Genomic DNA, 18,724 nt, shown 5'->3' with positions numbered 1-18,724 from the left:
ATTTGCCTAAAAAGAATAGCTAATTGCTCTCTAATTTACATTTACATGACAAGAAGAGCTCTACTACAGCCAAAATAAAACCTCACGAAATAAAGCTATAACTTTTTTTCTAGACCAAAATAATTTATAGACTTTTTTTTTTTTTACTTCTGTCAAGAAACAGAGATTTCATACCTGTAAAACTCTGTAGCAAGCTAAACAAGATAGCTCTCTAAATCAAATTTGGTTTTAGCTATTGACAAAAATCCAGATTTAAACATATTTTTATTTCTAAGGAAGACAGAGTTTCTTAAAACATGTTTTGTCACCCCTGCATAAATACAAGTGATATTTCCCAAATTGTTTATATAATTTATACCCACAACTCATAGATGCTTGTAAATGTGTTCGTAATCACTATAAAGACTAACGTAGACTTGAGAATGTATCCTATATGCACATACCAGTTCTGAAAATACTTCTACACCTTGTACTTTACCACTAAACACATCTCAGTATTTTCATAGTCAAAAACCCCTTAAGTTTCTGAACTTTCTCAAGAAAAAAAAAGTGCATTCCTAAAACTGCTAACTCAACAGTGCATTGATATTCATGAAAACACTTCTGGCATGTTTAATGTTAGTTTTGTTCTTAAAGCCAGATTACATTACTGGTGTAGTAACATTTTTTATGAATTTGAAGCATTTTTTCTTAGTGGTTTTCTACACTGAGGTCACAATCCTTAAATGCTACTAATAACTGAAATTTTTAAATATACCTTCCAATGCTATTCTGCAATAGTCACTTGCAACCTGCTATTCCCCTGAATGTACCCGCTGGTACACTTAAATTGAAACATTCTTTTAAATGTATATAAAGGATTTCAAATATAATCACTGTAAATGTTTGTTTTTAAGACTAGAATTTCATTAATGCAGAAACATAATAAAAATTATAATCACAAACTAAACTGATTTCTATGAATGTAAAAGCATCAAGGACCAGAGAAAGCACATCATCAGGGCTTGATGAGCCCACACAACAGGTGTTCTGACACTCAATATGATTTTAAACTCTACACCTGTGCAGTGACAAAAATTTAACAGTATAGTGTTAATGCAGCCAGTCACATTGGCATGGGAAGAGAACTCCTAGATCAGTCAAAGCAATTTTGCACAGTGATAAGTGCTTAATCCTCTCAATTCAGACTCCATTGCTGAAAACTTCAACATTTAGATAAACACCAAAATTTTTATATTTCTAAAGTAGTATACTTCACTACTGTTTGGGGAGAGTTTTAGAAACTATTTTTTTTACATGTAAATACATACATGCAAATTTGTAAGTAATAATTATAAACATTGATAGCAGTGGTAATTTAGCTACCAACAGACAGTTCTGATAGAAAATTTCCATCCAAATTACTTTTTGACTAAAAATGCATTTTCCACTGAATTAAAATGTTTTCACTGGTTTCCTCTTCCTGCCTGAATCCAATACTTGGTTTGAGAAATACTGGTGATATAATTTGGTTTGCATCAATTCAGTATTCTCATGTTGCATTAAAATGTTGCATTTTAAATTTCCTCTATCTTAATCATCTCTTTTCTGATCTGTTCTAGTGCTTCAGGGCAATAACATTTTTTGACTTTGTCATTATTTCATTTTTTCATAAAAGGATCCCCATCTAGATTTATACACATAACAGCATACTGGCATTTTCCTCAATCTGCAGTGAAACTGCCATACCAGTATCTATCATGGGCAGTGGAGGTTGTCCTGAGAGACCAGTCCACAGAGAAGAGTAGAATCATGAGATATTCAGAGAAAAACTCAAGGTAGCACAATGCAGCCACATTATTTCTCTCAGAAATACATATGCTGGATGACGACTCATGCCATGCTAAGTGCTTACCACATATCAGGGTTCCTCTAAAGGCTGGTCTGGTGTCCCCAGGCAACACTGGCTTTCTATCTTTCACTGTCCTAACCAGCTGAGAGAATGGAGTGTCAGTATTCCAGCAATGATCTGCATCAACTGGTGTCTATCCAGACAAGGAGGAAACAGGACTCTTTGAGCTATGTCTCACTGAACTGAGCAGAGTGTTTCTGGGAGATGACACTGGGCAGAAAATTCTTGCTAAAAGTGCAGTACATATTAACTGCTAGAATTTAAATTATAATTACTTTTAATTTTTTTAATTGTATTTATCTTATTGATGCTCTCATTCTTTCTGGATTACCCAGAAATCTGTAACTGAAACCTTTAAAATACTAAAAATATTTTTTTTTTTTTTTATACAATCCCAGGAATTTTTAAATGTTAGACAGAGAAACACAATTAATTTAAGGCAGTAACAGTGATTTTGACCACAACATGAAAGTCTTGACTGCAAGTTTTCACATGACAAAAAAATAGAAACACAGAAGTTATGTCCATTTGTCTTGTTCATTGAATCCAGATGGGGATTCAGTTCGTTCATTCTGAAACAAGGGAGCAACTTCTTTCAAACAAAAATAACTTGAGCAGTCAACTAGACCCCTGGTACACAAGTCAAACAGAGTCCACACCTTGAGATAAAGTAACCAAAACTTATTCCTATAGCCCAAACCCATTCTCACATTTTAATTAGCAATGGCAACGGCAGAGTAGAGACATTTTTCCCAGAGTAACACATGGTTATGGGTCTCCTTCACCTTCATTTAGAGTCTGTACACGCCCATATGGCTAAGAAAAAAAGTCATAGTTGCTTAAAATCAAAACAAGATGCCAAGAAGGGTTGCTACACCTGCAAGATTCTACGAACAACTCATATCCATAAATACAGCAGGAATATTTCTTTCTTATCCACTGCCAGGTTAGTCACAGAACTGAGAGCCAAGGGAGCCAGAGCAGACATGGATGTGTCCTTCTCAGTTCACATTGGGATGAAAAAGGAGGAAGGGCTTGATTTCCAGAATGACACAAGAAAAGTCCCTAAAAAAACCTCAGATGAGGTAATACCAAAAAAAACACATTATTTGCGTCTTACCCAACTGCATAACCAAGACAAAGTTAGGTAATCACTGAAGAATTCTGTAACCAATTTATCTATGTCTTATACTATATATTTGTGTAAAATACTATAATGTGCAATTGCTGAATTATGGTTAAAGGAAATAACTACTTAATATGAAAACTTAAATTAAAATAGTGTAATTCTAGCCCTCAAAGACAGAATTATTGGAAACGCATTTCTTGCCTCCTCTATGTAAATGACAATAATATATGCTGATTTAATAAAGCATTAAAGTTCTTGCTGTTATGAGAAATGGATTACTTCACTTATGCTTAGATCATCTCATGGCAATCATTAATCATCTTTTTTTTTTTTTCAGAGAGAGCTCTATTATTTTCTCCTATTACCTTTTCAGTAGTTCATTCCATACAAAGGTGGATTCGAATGTACTGGTAGACTGGGAATACTAGCAAATCTGTAGGTGGTTTTAGGCAGATTTCAACTTAGAAAATTATGAAGTCCAAATCAAATTTTAAAAAAGTTTTACCAATACCTAATACTTGTTAAAGTATTAAGGAGGTAGGTTTATAAGAGCATAGAAGACTTTTCTATCAAAAAGAAAAGAACCTGAAGCTAAACAACCAATTTTCCTTAAAGACATTTTGCAGTGGGTTTGAAATCAAGAAATGTTTCTCTGGATCATCTTTGCACAGCCAAGTCCATTTATCCCTTGCCTCCTCCTTCAGTTGTTCTATTTCCTCATAGTTCATTGTTTTCTTTGGGTTGATGCTTATAATACATCACTACCTTTCCAGATTTTCATATCTCTTCATTAATCGCCCCAATACAGTCAACAAAACACAGAACAGCTGCAAAGTTCAGATGGAATTCAACTCAATAAATTTGGCTTTGTTTACAATTAACTTCCAGTCTAAAATATACATGGAATTCTATTCTGGAAATTAGAGACCCTACAATTTTATAGTTGAACCTTATTTAAAGTAAACCAATAAACAATTAATTTAAATAATATATTAAAATAAATTAAAAATAAACATTATGTAGATTCAATGCTCTGTACAGATGGCCTCATCTGGATGCAGAAAAAAAAAAAAAAAAAAAAAAGGAAAAAAATATTTAATAAGTATTTCAATGTCTAGAGGACACAATTAATGTCTATCTGTGTGGTCTTACAGAAAACAGCTTTTCAAATTTGTTTTGTACAAAAATATCTCACATTTGATAGAAGAAAGTATCCATAACACAATTTACAGCTAGAAGTTTCAGAACCAGCAGAGGAGGATTTCTTCAGAAAGTACTAGATTTGTGTGCAGCTGACCATAATTCAGGTAAAACCACCAGGTTCAGCTCTTTGCCACCATCTTCTTCTTCATAAAACAACAGCCAGGATATTTTCCAGATCCAGTGTCACTGACTCCTTCCTCAACCTGCCCTTCTTCAACTCCATAGTTTCACCATCACCTGTTGTCATGTAAGAAAAAGAGATAGTGGGGATATTCTCTCTATTCCACCACCTTGAGCCTTGTAGACAAGTGTTTCCAATGGGGGAGGACTGAGGAAGTTTTGAGAGATGTCCTTGGGCAGATAATCTCCAAAGTCATTTGGAGGCAAGAACCACTCAGCATTACTTGTCCAAGGTGGTTTTCTCCCTGCAGTGAATGCATTGAGCAGCATAAAAAAGGCAAATATCTCTCTGTCAAGTGGTTTGCACAACTTCTGGAAAACAAGGCACTGGGGTCAGGAGAGCACTGTGCTTAGAGCAAGGTCTTTGGTTTGCCAAATTTACTCTGCAAATGAGAAGAGCCAAGGCATTTGGCTTGTAAAGGTAAAACAGATTGAATGACAACTATTCTCTTGATTGCTGACTGACTGTCCTAGCAAATGGACTTACCTAAATCTATTCATCTTTAACACAGGAAAGGTCCTTTTGTCCTCTTCCAGATGTGTTGGCCTGTACTACACAGATGGGTGCTTTTTGGACAGGCATATGGGATTCTTCCAGAAAGAAGGTGGGTCAGACTGTGCTCATCACCCTCTTCTAGATATGTTGAATCTGGTTAATGTGAGGTGTCTCGTACAGGTCTGCAGGGTCAGTGGGGGATACCAAAAGCCACACGGTCAATATCTAGACACTGTGCTCCTTGAGTAGATGCTGACTTAGGATCAGAGAACAGACAAGTTCAGGGATATGGTGAGTGCTGGAAGGGTCTGGTAAGGTGTCAGGGCCCTGATGGCACCCACCAGCTCTGCAAGCCCTTCTGCCTCCCAAGAGACTCAGCTGTCAGTGCTTGTGGTCAGCTCTGACTTGGATTTTCCTCAAGGAAAAATCACTGTGGTGAAACAGAGGTAGCAGTGAGAGCAGCTAAACAGTTCACAAAGTATTTTAAGGGATGCAAACTAATTTCTGCGTGTTGCAAAGCTAATAGAACTATGCAAACTGTATGCCACAGAAACATCCCATGCTGCCAGTTTCTGTTACTGAAACTACGGTTACTGGCACTTGAGCAGATTAATAAGGAAATTTGTCTCTTTTTATTCTAATTTTAATTAAGAAAAATCAGATGCCAGATTCAAGATACTAATGCTTCATTAGATAATAGTCAGAATGAGGTTTATACACATTTCCTATTATCTTTTTAAATAGCCTTTTCAATAGCCTTTGTTTCCTTCCAAGAAAAGGAATTTTCTCCTTCTCACGTGATCTTGTTGAATAAGTTTATTATGTGTAGTATGTAATGCTCTATAAAATTGTCTGAAACTCTCGTATTTCTTCTAACTAGCCATTTTTTGTCATTTTCTATTCCTGACTACTGGGGTTGCTAAAATACTTATTTTCTCTCAACCTTATCAGCTAGAGTTATATCTGCCTTGGTGTCTTTTGTAGTGTTTTGTTATATTTATCATAGAGTTTGTTCTGCTTTACTGACTTGTTATAAACTCAGTTAATCTCAAACCTTCTAAACTGTTGTGTAATTGTTTATTTTTTTCTTAATCTGTGGGTTTATGTTTGAATTCCATGCCTGAAAAGATAGTCAGATACTGTTCATTCATGGATTCTAGTTTTTTTTTTTTTTGTGAGTAGGCTTTTCTTTTCTTTTTTACAAGTAGGGGTCTTTTCTAAAACAATACTATTTATCATTGTTTTCCTTGAATAGCATTTATCCTTCTGATACTCTATGTTTTCTTTAAAATATTTTTGAAAATTCACTCATAATTCTTTTATTCTCTTAAGAAAACATAGACCACCATTTCAGTTTATCTCTGCAAGGTCTGCATGTTTTGATTCCCAGTGTTTTAACACTAAATATCCTACCAAATATTCAGTCTACTCCTATGAACAGAGGTAACTTGATTTTCCTGAATATTAGATTTATAAGATAAACCAGTCCTAGAATAAATCGTGATAAATAAGTCATTATAAATCAGTCCTTGAAGTTGAATCATATGATGCAGAATCACATGATACAGATTAGTCAATATACACCCTAACTTTCAAATATAGTTTGTATATTCCCCTGTACTTGAATGAAGAATAATTTATTGTCTCAAAATTTCCCAAAAATCTAAAAAGCTACAGAACAAAAAAATAAAAAAAAAAAAAAAAAGAAGACAGAAAATTGTGAATGTACAAGATCAGAATTAGGGCAGCTATTGCTATTAATTTTCACTGTGAATGATTCTGGATTACAATACAGCTGCTCTCTTCATCTGTCTTTTAAAACAAAATAAGTATGTTTAACTGATAAAGTTTTTATTTGACTGGCTTGGAGAGCATTATGGTGCCTGACTCTGTTATATTCAGGCATTTTTCATTACCATTCCACAAACAGATTTTTTGCAACAGTTTTGCAACACTTATCTTTCTTTACTGCTTGTGAAAAAACTTTACTTTGACAGAGACATGCAAGACTTTAATAGTTATAGAACAGTTTTTATCAGTTCACTGATTCCCATCTTGTTTACCAGATCATATTCTTTCATTCTTTTTATTTTGGGAATATAATTCCATTCCTGTCACATAGGCCATGCCAATATTCTCATGAACTGCTAAGTACTTATCAACAATTGTAATAACATCTACTAATTAACAATTTCTTCACCAATTTTTCAGACTATACCACTGGTTCACTGATAATTGGTTTTTAAATGTGAAAATCACCAGCCTTCTCATGCACACTTGACACTGCCTATATCTCAGCAACATAACACACTAAAAATCTTAAGTCCTAGCAGTATCAAAAAGAGAAAGATTTTGCTTAATAAGGAGATTTTTTTTCCCAGAAAGATACCAAGTGAAATATTTTTGAGATATTTCTAAAGTACAAAAAATAAGAATTTCTAGCTTCTTTAACATTAGACATTAGAAAATCCAAAGTCTACAGCCAGTGGAGTTCAGAACCACTTTATTTTACTTTTAACAATTTGTTTAATAAATTTCTGAATAGATATTGACTCTGTAAATGTAGAAGGCATCTGCATGCATATCTGAAAAATATAAAAATTGCCACTTCTCTTTCTATTTAAACAATTTACTATTTTATGTTTTATATTGCAGTATTTTACTACCTAGTATGCTGTGTAAAAAATAAAATTAAATCCTGAACAATGCTCGAATATGTCTTAAAAAAATTTCCATCTAAGATATTATTTTCCAAAGCCAAAGCAATAAATTATTTATCAATAGATTATATTTTTATTTTAGTCACTGTGTTTGGGATCTGAACAGAGGGGTATGCCATTATAAAGATTTTTGATTTATCCAGTTTTTGTAGTGAGTAGAATTGCATTGAACTTTTTGTAAAAGAAAATCCCAGTGTTATATCCAAGGGTTTCATTTCCCTTATTCTTCTAAAACTGATGTGTTTTACGGAGGCAAATGGAGCATTTCATTTAGCATTTGTAAATAGGGTAATTTTATTAATGATCTGTAGTGGTATCCCCCATCTTGTCCCAGTCTTCAGAGGCATAGTACTTCTTTTAAATCCCAAAGGACACAAATGAGCCAAAGGGTACATTCACATTGCCTAATATGTCATGATTTCTACTTTAACTTCTGTATATCTCAACTTTTAGAAATCACCCTACCAATGTACTTAACAAAGGTTCCAGCTGTGTGACTGCCATAAATGCACCTTAAGCATATAAAATTATAGCAAGTCCACTACCTACTGTGCAATAATGTTATAATGTCATAATATAATTGTTATTATAATGTCATTATCAAATTTCCAAAAGTTAGAAACATTTTGTTGTTTAGAGTGACAGTCTTGTTTACTTTATTAATAGATTTATCAAAGAAGATCCCCACCAGACGTTGTGGTTGCTTTGTGCTACGTCACAGATATTAGAACTGGAGTATCCTTAGCAGGGAAAGCTCACTGCAGCATAGCTGGACCTATTTTAAACCCAACAAAAAAATGTATATAAAATTATTTATCCCCCTATGAAAAGAAAATTAGTTAAGTAGAAAGGAACAACAGTGTAAAGAATTTCCTCACTTTCAGAATTAAGAAACTGTATGTTATGATTTATTTCAGAGTAAAATTCTGCTATTCCTCCTGCTCTTTCCACAGTAAGCACTTTTGTCACCTCAAGAATTTCCAATATTTTTTCAAAAGTTTTATTTTCACATATATACTGCTTATTGAAAATCTTGCCATACAGACTATTGAAACTTTGCTGATTCAGGTGTAATGTTTGAAATTAAGAGCAATATTTTCATCAATCAAAGTGCACAGGTCATCCTACTGAGCACAATCAAAAATAGTGTTAAACTTTAAATGTTTAGGATTTCAAGATTTTTTTTTTTATGCAGGTAATTTCTGTTCTTCCAATAAAGAAGGCTAACCTGTCTATAACAGGTCCATTTCGCAGTACTATCATTCAGTCACCATCTTCCACCTTTGATCCAGTCATCACGAGAATACGTATTTCTCTATGATAATGCAAAATAAGTCTTGATGTCAGTTAAATAAATTCAGATTTTTCTTATAGCTGTGCTGGTAAAGTGGTGTATAGAAAGACATGAATCAACATTCATCTTTGATGGTTCAACTCAGAAAAAAAATAAGGTGGCTGTGATTGTTTCTCACTATCAGCTCAAAGTAGAGCATGAGAGAGATTCATAGCTAAAAATCTTGCTACACTTTGACTCTGAAATGTCACCTGACCAGTGTGTCTGTTAGACTATTAAGAACATGTATTATCCTTTCAAAAATACTGGCAGCCCTTAGAAATGTTTGTCTTTGATTTTTGAGAAGTCTGCTCATGCTTTTTTCTCCTATAAGCAAGACATATTCATCAGTGTACTTGAGTAGACTAAATTCTTTATGTCTTCACCACATAAAACCTTCCCTTTAAACTTTTTTATTGCTGTGTGATGAAACGCACATACCAGATTCTTCCAAGTTAGGTTATAACTACTGGTAAGAAGTAAAACACAAAACTTTTTAAGAATTCTGAGATAAATGTAGAAATTTGCCACCTGAATTAAAAATGATTAGTTAGTTTTAAAGCATATTCCATACAGGCTTCATTTCTACTTTTCTTTATTAAGGATGTCACTTAACAACATTCATTTTTGAAAGCCATCTTTATAGTGAAAGTGGCTAGTTTAATATCAAAGTGAAAAAGCAAACACTAATAATTACAAACATGAAAAATACAAGTTCAGAGAAAACAGATTTTATATCTTTACAATTCATATGTTATTTGAAAGAAAGGAAACCACACTGTGTGATTCAAAACAATTGTTGTAAGCCCCCAGCCAAAAGTCTTCTCACAAAGTAATCGTAAATCTCTACCCTAGGTTCAAACTGTAAATGTACATCTTCCCATCTGTTCACTTCTGTTCTGTCATATATATCTTCAAAGTACAGCCAGGCCTAGACCCTAAAGGCAGACAGATCTCCACTGTGAACCAGAAACATCACTGCTTCCTCCTATGTTTACATGAAGACTTCAGCTTTATCAACTCTGAGTTTCTAGAAGATGAACCACCACATATCTGGAGCATCATTTTCCCCATAAGCCGTTACTATTTTCTGGTCTGTATGTCAAGACACAAAACTCAAAGGTTGACTGCAAAATTCATCCCAAAACTTTTTTTGGAGCTTCAGGTTTATAAATACAACCTAATCTACTTCAACAGGGCAAACAGTTGCATGTAGACCAACCCTTGTCCCTTGTGTCAGAATGCTCATGTCCATCCAGAATTGTCTGTCTCCCACCAGATTTCCTTCTCACAATATTTTTTAACAAACCCACTTGCTCAAGTGACTGAGGCGGGTGATGGTATTAAGATAATTTTGGCAGATTTTCTTTGTACTTGTTTTCACATGTATCTGAAAGAATAATAACATAAAATTCCTCTTTTTTTTTTTTTTTTCAACCAGATAATATTAATCTTTCAGAGTAATTCTATAAATGTTTTCTGACTAATTTTTAAAACTTATGTTTGAAAGTAACATGAAGCAGAACTTAAAAGGGAATAGTCTTGCAATCTCAACAAAGAAAAAACAAGGACTTCATTAAAAAGCAGTGGTAATGTGTATGTCATTGTAGTCCAAAATTACTGAATGTGATACTCTCATTTTCTCCAGAACTAAAGAACACATCTATTTTCACATCTCATTTGAGAACTTATTCCCCTCTATTGCATTTTATTAAATTTGTTATTGTATTGTTGTGCAGTGGGAGTACAATGCAAAGATACCACACAAAACAGAGCTGTTGTTGCTCTGCTGTGAAGCAGATGTCATGTTCAGTTTCTTTCTTGATACACTGTTTATTTTTCCTTTTTTGAGAGAACTGAAACACATACAATGCTGCTGTAAAATTCTGCTCGTGTAGAAATGAGGCAGCATTAGGGTGTTTGGTAACAACTTGCTTCCCTTTTATGAAAGAAAACTGATGAAAAACTAATGAAAATGTAATAAAACTATCAGAAGAAACAGATTTGAATGAATCTACTTAAACACAAGTCTGAGGAAGATGGTGGAGTGTACTTTTTGTTAGAGTTTAATTCCATTCTACAGTTTTTGATGTCACTGACACCAGTGTTACTTCATTGACTCCATCATTTCTCTTTACCGAAATGCCAATCTAGCCTTGCATAGCTATTCAGCATGCTCTGTTTAAGCATGCTGTTGGTTAACAGTCATTATGATCTGAAAACTAGCTTAAACTGCTCTCTTTAATAGAAACACACACATTTAGGTGTTGTCTGAAACTGAAACCAGGGGGGAGGGCAGGAGACAGATGGAGGGGAAAGGAAGAGGCAAAAAGAGAGAGATATCATAGGTCCATGAATAATGATATCAGGGTGAAAGAAAAGTCTTAAGTTTCTCCTTGTAGTTTTTTTTCAGTGGAAAAAGAATAGGATAATTATTCCCAGCAGAGCAATGAAAAAAAAATTCTCATCTCTGTAACACAGTGCCACATCAAATTTCTCATCGGATATATTTTTTTCTTCTAGATCCTTTCCTTCTGTGGATGTGCTAAGAACCTACACACAGCTTTCAACCAGAGCTCTAGCAGCTGTCTCTCAGCAAGATACAACCATTGCACCCAGGGCAGCAGGTGGCTTCTCTTTCAATGGGAATCTCAGGATTCAAAAAAATATTCTCTCTGGAAGTTAGCAAAGCCAAAGCCTTTTGAAATGGGAGACAAAAAAAACAGTCTGCTCATCACAGAAGAACTGCTTGCCAAACTAGTTGTCTGGAACAGAGAAGACCAAGATGCAAGACCCAGCTCTGTGTAGCCCACACCAAGGACATGAATATGAATATTCATAGCTAGATGAAAAGCTACCCTGTCTCTAGTTGGCCTAATTAATATTGCCAACAAATGGACAGTGATACTGAGATCAAGATGCTAGCCTAATTGCCACAGTCGGGTCTCTCATTCAGCACGCATGAGTTTGGGAAATTAGTCTGAATCTGAGAAAAAACAACCTGAATTTGTATTCCAAAATCTGCATATGATGATAGCAAAAATCTTCTGTCTTTCCCTTTTGTTGCCTAATTTTTACCTGAAAACTCCCAATTAACAATATCTGCTGCACCAAATACATGCTGCTTGCCTGACATCACCAACTTGAAAATTTAACCAGTGCCTATAAATTCCATAAATGGGGATACGACACAGGCTAAACAACATACCTGTCACTTCTTCATACAGTCACATGCAAACATGTATCTTACTTTCCACAGAAATGTTCAAAGTTTTTTGAAAGTGACACTTTCTACATAAACTTCTGTTTTCTTGTGAGCTACTTAGAAAACCTCTTTCAGTTGACTTTCAAAGCTAAGCAAACTATTACAGTCAGAGTCTTGAATATCTCTAATTTCATTCTGCTTTGTCTTCCTTCCAGAAGTCATTAATTAAGGACATTATTCTGAAGCACTAGTGTCTGAATACACCAATGAAAATTCATTTAAATGACTCAGCTTCTGAAAACAAATTTGTTTCTTTTTAAACAAAGAAGCTCTAGGCCTTCATGAATGCAGAAAAGCAAAAAGTTTAGAACAATCTGTTCAAATTTTGTGAACTACTTCCAAGCTTTGCTTGCTGCCAGTTAGTCTGTGGCTTTCTCAGTCTGCTGAAAGCTAAGCATAAATTCATAAATCACAACTTTATCGATGGATTTTTCCACTGTAACATGCTAACTTCCTGTAACATTGTCTCTTATCTTCCTATGGAAAGATTTATTCGGGGGGGGGAAAAAAGAAAAAAAGACAAAAAAAAAAAACACAAAACTTTTAGTGGTGGAGTCATTTCCATGTAAGTAGAAAATATGGCTAAAACAAACCATTAAACAAGCTTTGTAACAACTGCTGCAATCCATGGCAGGGACATAAGGAAAACAGATTAGATCCACAAAACACATCTCTTGTCACTGTCTGCAAAGTCTAAAGAGAATGGACTGTTTCATTTCCTGGATTCATGGATCCCTAATGAAGTATAATTGTATCTCCATGGTGGTTTCATGATAATTGAAGAAGACTACAGAGGAAACCAGCTTCTGAAAGGATTTTTTTAAATAGGCAGTTAGCATTAATCTTCTTTCTAGGTGGTTGCAGCGATTCTTCTCACCACCATTTCTATCATCATTTCATTTTTTCAGAGAACACAGAGACACAGGAATAATGAGCACATAATATAACTCTTATCATCTATAAATATTAATCTTTTAATATCTTCTTGTAAACACATTATAATTTTAATTTGATTACAAGTTTTCATTAGTTTTCCTACACTGGCATAAAGTTAGGCTCGTATTCTCATGCTAAACAGTTCTAGGTCATTTTTCTATATTCTCCCTCATTCATTTTCTTCCTGAGCCCTCCTAATACAGTAGGGAAGGTCCTGTGCTGATCCAGACTGGGAGACCACTGTACATTAAGAACCTAGTAACCCACGTAACAGTAACAGTTGACCTGAGTTGGCACAGTGTCTGTGATGTGCTGTGTCCAGCGTGGCTTTCAGGTTATGTTGTGCTGCACAAATCCTCAACCACCGGCTTGGTTCCACCAGCTCGCTATAATGGAGGAACCTGCAGGCAGCTCCCACATTCTGTTGGCAATTACACCACCTGTGTGGCTTTGCCTTCTTCTGAAAGTGCAGCAAGAATGTCTCACTGAAACATCCTTTATGAACAAAGTTGTTTTCCTGTAAGGAAGTTATATAAAAGTTCAAATAATCAAAAAGGAGAGGCTTCTCTCCATAAATGGGATCTGCACAGTGTGCCATGGGAAAATCCATCCTGGGTCTGTCCAACACTGCACAAATGCAGGTTTCCCAGTAGCTGAAGGGATATAAGATATACTCACTATCTATATTACTCTTTTTATTCTGTCTAAGCAGTTATTTTATTAAGTCATTTATTACTGAGCCTTTCCTACAGAGATCCAGACAGAACCCTGCATCATCTCTCTCCCTCTCACTTCCTAACCACCTGACTGGTGCACAGCAGGTCCATTTACTATTTCTACTTCTGACTTCTTTTTTCATTCCAAAACTATTAATTACAGATTCAGAGAAAAAAGCCAGGTCTTTTCTAACAATTTTTCCCCAATCTCCTCAGACAAGCAAATTTATTCTGGCTCTGAGGATACACCATAGAGTCTTTGGAACTGAAAAGAAGAAGCTGCAAGGCAGAGGTGGTGTGAGCTAGGTCGACTTCTTCATGACAGTGGAGGGTTAAGATCTCCACACACTCATTTCCCTTACTGTGGCTCAGACATTAAGCAATATCTTCTTATACTGTGACAACTGAATCCATTTTCATTACAGCAGTAATCTCAGACCCCCTCTATACTGCTGAGGCAACATAAATTAGCCTTACGGTGGTTGTACATGTAATTTATGGGGGTTTTGAACTTCCTTTACTTGGCCAGAAAGTACAATCACATCCTGATGGAAGTCAAAGTCTGTCCTGAAACCTCTTCTAACTGCATGCTTTGCTTACCTCTGCTGAGGAAGAGTTCTCACAGTATTGTGAATAACCACAGCCTGCCCTTCACTTTCCTTTAAGCCTGGAGAAGAGGAGGCTGAGGGGAATCTCATCAATGTGTACACGTATTTGAAGGGTGGGTGCAAAGAGGACAGAGTCAGTATCTTTTCGGTGGTGCCCAATGACAGGACCAGATGCAATAGGCACAAACTGAAACACTTTTTTTTTTTTACTGTAAGGGCATAGGTTGCCCAGGGAGATTGTGGAGTCTCCTTCCTTGGTGATATTCAAAAGCCATCTGGGCAGTCCTGGGCAACCAGACCCGGGTGGCCCTGCTTGAGCATGGGCGTTGGGCCAGGTGATCTCCAGAGGTCCTGTCCAACCTCAACCATTCTGTGATTCCTCATCTTTGGCAGAAAACCACAGTAGTCCCTGTCCTTCCTGTCTTACCTCTTGTTTTCAAAGCTGAACTGAAGAGACTTAATAAGTCACACTCGGCAGCTTGTGAGAAAGAGAAGCTTTAAAAGTCTGAAATTGGAGGACTGCTGGGTTATCACAGTAAATCACAAACACATTTAGAAAAACTCTATATATTTGGTAATAATTACTAGTTACTGTAGCCGAGTTTGTGATAGGATAATCCCTCTTGTGGAAAAACAGCTACCTACCCCCATCACAGTAAACATTTTCTCAATTACCACATCCTAGGAGCTAGATAAGCCTGTTGGCCATTTTAGAGTGATAAAATATTTGTCACATCACATGTTCTAACAAGTGCTTAAGTATATCTCTTATATACAAAACTCCCATATGTCACACTTGCTGACAGTCTTCAGAGGTATCACAGGCTAAATGACCTTAAGAAAAAGTATGCTCACATCCCCCAACTATTTGTCTAGATTCCACACTAGATTGATCACCTTTGAGTACATAAAGGTACTAATAGAAAAAGCATAATCACTTTGACAACATACAAAAAATGCATGCATTTAAGAAACAGCCAGTGTTTAAGAAACTCAGAATGCTTTTTGCTATATATAATTATCCTAGATGACCAGTGATACAGTGATACAGAAATTCTTGAGTGTACATGTTAAAAAAAAATATATATATATATATATATATATATATATATGTATGTATATACTTTCAGATATCATTTGTTATTTCAACTTTTACATTGACTTTTTCAAAAGAATGGTATTTCAGTTCTGGAAGATAAGTATGCACGCTAAACATTCTGGGTTTTACAATACTTATTTGGAAAGTATAGCTTGCCTACACCTCCCCAATTGACTCCATAGCAAAGTTAAACTTCACTCCTTTCAAACGCTTTGGAGTTTTCCTTATTTTTATAGAGAATTGAGGTGGCTGTTACTGAATCAAATTATGCTCCAAAAGCTTTTGAAGAGAAGTTCAGTCTCTCCAGGCACTCAGAATTCTCTTCTGTAGGATGAAAAAGCTGATGGAAAGACTTAATCAGGTTTGTTCAAAGGACCTCTCTTCCGGGATCCAGATTTCCTGGAGTAGGACTGGAATAATGAACATTAACATAGTCAGTAATGTATATGCTTAAAAGGCAAATAATTCTAGGAATTTTTTAATTTATCTTAGGAAATGTGTGTATAATCTACATTTCTAAATCTGAAGACATAATTCAATGCCACTACACATCATCAAATTAGTTCATGTTTCTATAAATGATTACAATTTCAATAAAATGTCACATTTCAAATTTACAATTCAAAGACATAAAATGGAAAACAAAAATGTAGATAACATAACCAATCATGACAGTGAAAATTAGAGTAGGCATTGAGGGGAAAATAAACACCATAACTATTTCTTCATCCACAGAATGTGTGCATTTCAATCTTTGTTGGCTCAGGTGTTTTTAGCTTCCCTGGAGATGCTGTTTCACTTTATCAGCTCCTGATTCTATAGTTAGGACCCTACCAGGGAAAGCACATAGACCCACTGAGGTCAACAGAGCTCTTTTGGGGCACCACAGCTCAGCATTATATCATCATCTTGGGAGATTGTATCTTTTTGTCTGACTAGCCACACAAAGCAATTCCATTAATCTGAAGTAAAAAGATTCTTAGGAATACAGTGGTTGTCATTATTACTAAAGATTTATTAACAAGTTGAAATTTTGCTTTAAATGCTCCTAAAATATTTGAAACAAATGTTGCTGAAACTTTCCAATTACATATTTAATACATCCATGAATCAGATCAAAAACATGGACATCTCAATGTTTATGGGTTTTCTTCAAAAAAAAATAGATATGGTCAATCCAAGCTTCCACTGCAGTCCTACTCTCCCCACAGAAAGACCATCACAGCTACGTCCATCTTGTATTTGTTCACCCTCAACCTTGCAATGCTATCAATTCACCTCTATACCATTGCCAATTTGCACTGAGATATCCATTTTCAAAAGCACATAAATTTAGGTCTTCACATTCCCGGTTGCAGCAAGATCTCTCTGGCTATGTGTGGGAGACGCTTCCACTTTTAGCTATCTGATTTTAGAAATGTCTCAACCTGGGAAGGGAACCAAATGCTTTATTCTGAGTCACTGGACACCATAAGTTTGCAATAAATGCTGAAAATCAGTTTCAAGATAAATCTCATAGCTTGCTAGGAAAATTGGTATCTCTTCTATTAACATGTTATTGACATGTGTATCTTCTTAGTGAGATGAACGGTTGTCTGCCTGCCTTTACAAACCAATGTAGATGTAAATCAAGCCTTACTACCAGCTTTGAAATTGGACTATAGTGTCTATTGTTATATTGGTCTCCATTTTGCACATAAATTAGTGTGTCCTAATAAGCTGCTTTTGGCATTTAACACTCCCATCCAAAATATTAAGTAACTTCAACTTCTCTAAATTATTATCAAATACATCATAGTCTGTAAATCGCTAGGCCTTATTTATAATCATTATCTTTCTCATTCAACTGAAGCAATCGATTTCTAGTTTTTCACATTCTTATTCACTTGACTAATTCACTCTCAATTATTTAAGTAATATCATGAATGCCAATAAATTACTTGTGTTGGGGAAAAAGTTGAAACACTTTTCCCATCACTTTTAGTGATGTAGACCAATCAAATTTGTGTGAGTGGGACTGGAACATGGCATGCATAAGGTAGTTGATCAATAGGACTCCAATAACATCAGCTCTGTGGATGAATTGTCATAAGTCTGGGACCTAAGTGAATATTTTCCATGTGGCTGTTCATTGTTTGCTTAAGTAATGTTTCAGGGATTTTTTAGCATCTATTTCTTCAATTCACATGTTGTGGTATTTGGATTTGATTTTTTGGTGTTTTTTTTTGATATTCAGGATTCTTTGCAGGTGATACAGAATAACTTTATCTACTAGGCTACATATTTTCACTAATCAGCCAAGGAACTCGAGGCTTTTGAAGTAACCACAGGAGGGTTCTCCTATCACTTCTTTATCGTAATGCTAAAACATATGAAATTAAAAAAAAATATTCCATGGTTCTTGTCAAAAAATTTGTGCATACAGAGATGCATGCAAATTAAAAAAAAATTATTGTCATTCTTCCAAGCTGTAGATCTAACTTTGTGAATGACTGTCTCTCACTCAGGTTAACGCTTAATCCTGCCAATGTCAGAATTTCCAGAGAGCAGTCCATGGCTATGAATTTACTCAAATATGATATGAACCCAGAACAAATACATCACTGACATAGAGATGAACTAGTTGCTCTTAGGAAAGTGGCAGAGCCTACACAAACATATCTTTACCCTAAATCTAATTGAATTAATAAAATTAGCTGTCAATCATGTTATATTTACAAGAACACTCTTCATTATCTGATTATATATATCCAAAAGAGGTGTTGTTCCATTACATTATTTTTATATATTATTGTATGAGGACATTTTTATATATTGTACAAGTATAAACTAACTCCTATTTGCTCATAAATTGTTAGACATCCAAATGCATATAAAATTTTTATAAATGCAACTGACACTTCATAAAAGCTTTCTGCAACTGAAACATTCTTAACTCCTGAATGCAACTAATTTCCATATTTGGTTCAATTTGCATTGCAGCTGACATTAAAGCGAGTCCTTAAATAAAGTGTTAAACTTTATGGGTGTTTTTTTAAAGATTCTTTTTTGGTGTTTCAACTATGAGTACTTAATTTTGTTTCCAATTAAGTTAACATGAAAGACTTAATTTCAACTATCTTGTCCTCTGAATCATGAAAACTTAAGG

This window comes from Tyto alba, unplaced genomic scaffold, assembly GCF_018691265.1.
Source record: "Tyto alba isolate M040663 unplaced genomic scaffold, T.alba_DEE_v4.0 Super-Scaffold_2, whole genome shotgun sequence".
Taxonomy (NCBI): Eukaryota; Metazoa; Chordata; class Aves; order Strigiformes; family Tytonidae; genus Tyto; species Tyto alba.
This window is presented reverse-complemented; position numbering follows the sequence as displayed.